Genomic DNA, 2,782 nt, shown 5'->3' on the forward strand with positions numbered 1-2,782 from the left:
ACATATATATATATATATATATATATATATATATATATACATATATGTATACATATATATATATATATACATATACATATATATACATATATATATATATATATATATATATATATATATATATACATATATGTATACATATATATATATATATACATATACATATATATACATATATATGTATACATATATATACATATATATACATATACATATATATACATATATATACATATACATATATATATACATATACATATATATATATATACACATATATATATATACATATACATATATATACATATATATATATATACATATACATATATATATATATATACATATATATATATATATATATATATATATATATATATATATATACATATATACAGAGCCGGATTAAATAAATGAACTACACTAGGCAGGCTGCATTTTTTTGGCCCCCCCCCCAGTCGATGTTATTTAATGAACTGAAATCTGAAACTTACCAAAGTTACTAATAAAAGTTCATTCACATTTTACATAGCCTAGTTTTTGGTTACAAATTGGTTGTTTGTATGCCAGAATAAGTCATGTGTTGTATGTTAAATATTCTATCAGACTTTTTTTTGTTATTAATAATTTATATCTCATTACACAGCTGTATTAAATGATAATAAATTATCCTCATCTTATCTATTGGGAGTGTCAATGTTAAGGCAGTAGTACCAGTAAATAACCACTAGGTGTCATTAAACTATGTAAACAGAGCAAATATATTTATCTTATTTGCTCTGTTTACATTTAACCAGTAGCTAGCTGTCAATTTTAATTGGGGGACAATGGGGGGTCCTGGTCATTTCAAGGAGGTTCTCAAGAAAACAAAAAATGCAGTGGACAGCTAGTAACTGCATATTACTGCTACTAAACAGCAAAATACTACAACTACTTTGTTTTTAATTAATTAGTCAATTGCAGTGTGCAAATAATATCCTTTAATTGCCATAGCCACACCCCCATGACACAAAACACCCATGACAGAACACATATTTACAAAATAGTATCTACTCTCATACTCTCACCACTTCTGCCCAGTTTCCCCCTCCTGTCTTCTTCTCTGCTCCTCTACTCTCCTGTCTCATCCTGTCTTCTTCTCTGCTCCTCTACTCTCCTGTCTCATCCTGTCTTCTTCTCTGTTCCTCTACTCTCCAGTGTCCTCCTGTCATCTTCTCTGCTCCTCTTAAGTCTCCATTCTCCACTTGTCTTCTCTCCATTCTCCACAGCTGTGATTTACTGCAACATATGAGTTTATAGTACACAAGAATAGGTTAGTATTTATGCTAACAACAGCAACACAATAGAAAGAGATTCACTTTTCTCACATTACTGACCGCTCTTTTGTCCAGTCTCCTCCTGTCTTCTTCTCTGCTCCTCTACTCTTCAGTGTCCTCCTGTCTTCTTCTCTGCTTCTCTACTCTCCAGTGTCCTCCTGTCTTCTTCTCTGCTCCTCTTTTCTCCAGCCTCCTCCTGTCATCTTCTCTGCTCCTCTACTCTCCAGTCTCCTCCTGTCATCTTTTCTGCTCCTCTACTCTCCAGTCTCCTCCTGTCATCTTCTCTGCTCCTCTACTCTCCAGTCTCCTCCTGTCATCTTTTCTGCTCCTCTACTCTCCAGTCTCCTCCTGTCATCTTCTCTGCTCCTCTACTCTCCAGTCTCCTCCTGTCTTCTTCTCTGCTCCTCTACTCTCCAGTCTCCTCCTGTCATCTTTTCTGCTCCTCTACTCTCCAGTCTCCTCCTGTCTTCTTCTCTGCTCCTCTACTCTCCAGTCTCCTCCTGTCATCTTCTCTGCTCCTCTACTCTCCAGTCTCCTCCTGTCTTCTTCTTTGCTCCTCTACTCTCCAGTCTCCTCCTGTCATCTTCTCTGCTCCTCTACTCTCCAGTCTCCTCCTGTCATCTTTTCTGCTCCTCTACTCTCCAGTCTCCTCCTGTCATCTTCTCTGCTCCTCTACTCTCCAGTCTCCTCCTGTCTTCTTCTCTGCTCCTCTACTCTCCAGTCTCCTCCTGTCATCTTTTCTGCTCCTCTACTCTCCAGTCTCCTCCTGTCATCTTTTCTGCTCCTCTACTCTCCAGTCTCCTCCTGTCATCTTCTCTGCTCCTCTACTCTCCAGTCTCCTCCTGTCTTCTTCTCTGCTCCTCTACTCTCCTGTCTCCTCCTGTCTTCTTCTCTGCTCCTCTACTCTCCAGTGTCCTCCAGTCTTCTTCTCTGCTCCTCTTCTCTCCAGTCTCCTCCTGTCTTCTTCTCTGCTCCTCTTTTCTCCAGCCTCCTCCTGTCATCTTCTCTGCTCCTCTACTCTCCAGTCTCCTCCTGTCTTCTTCTCTGCTCCTCTACTCTCCAGTCTCCTCCTGTCATCTTCTCTGCTCCTCTACTCTCCAGTCTCCTCCTGTCTTCTTCTCTGCTCCTCTACTCTCCAGTCTCCTCCTGTCTTCTTCTCTGCTCCTCTACTCTCCAGTCTCCTCGTGTCATCTTCTCTGCTCCTCTACTCTCCAGTCTCCTCCTGTCTTCTTCTCTGCTCCTCTACTCTCCAGTCTCCTCCTGTCTTCTTCTCTGCTCCTCTACTCTCCAGTCTCCTCCTGTCTTCTTCTCTGCACCTCTACTCTCCAGTGTCCTCCAGTCTTCTTCTCTGCTCCTCTACTCTCCAGTGTCCTCCTGTCATCTTCTCTGCTCCTCTTAAGTCTCCATTCTCCACTTGTCTTCTCTCCATTCTCCACAGCTGTGATTTACTGCAACATATGAACAGC

At 40.2% G+C, this 2,782-nt stretch overlaps 1 protein-coding gene across 4 annotated transcripts in view; it reads right to left on the bottom strand.

Annotated features, from left to right (window-relative positions):
* Positions 1 to 449: 449 nt before the first annotated feature.
* Positions 450 to 2,782, bottom strand: part of LOC139061670 (zinc finger MYM-type protein 1-like) — a 5,462-nt gene continuing 3,129 nt past the window's right edge. The window contains exons 1-4 of one of the 4 annotated variants that reach the window (XM_070541508.1): positions 2,633 to 2,782; positions 2,335 to 2,594; positions 1,377 to 2,221; positions 450 to 1,278 (exon numbers count right to left, since the gene is read on the bottom strand). The exon at positions 2,633 to 2,782 is cut by the window's right edge and continues 3,129 nt beyond it. The gene's annotated coding sequence lies outside the window, so the exon portion shown is untranslated. Of the gene's footprint in view, positions 1,279 to 1,376 lie in introns of those variants that run through there. The other 3 variants (XM_070541507.1, XM_070541510.1, XM_070541509.1) reach the window with 3 other exon arrangements.

This window comes from Nothobranchius furzeri, chromosome 11, assembly GCF_043380555.1.
Source record: "Nothobranchius furzeri strain GRZ-AD chromosome 11, NfurGRZ-RIMD1, whole genome shotgun sequence".
Lineage (NCBI taxonomy): Eukaryota > Metazoa > Chordata > Actinopteri > Cyprinodontiformes > Nothobranchiidae > Nothobranchius > Nothobranchius furzeri.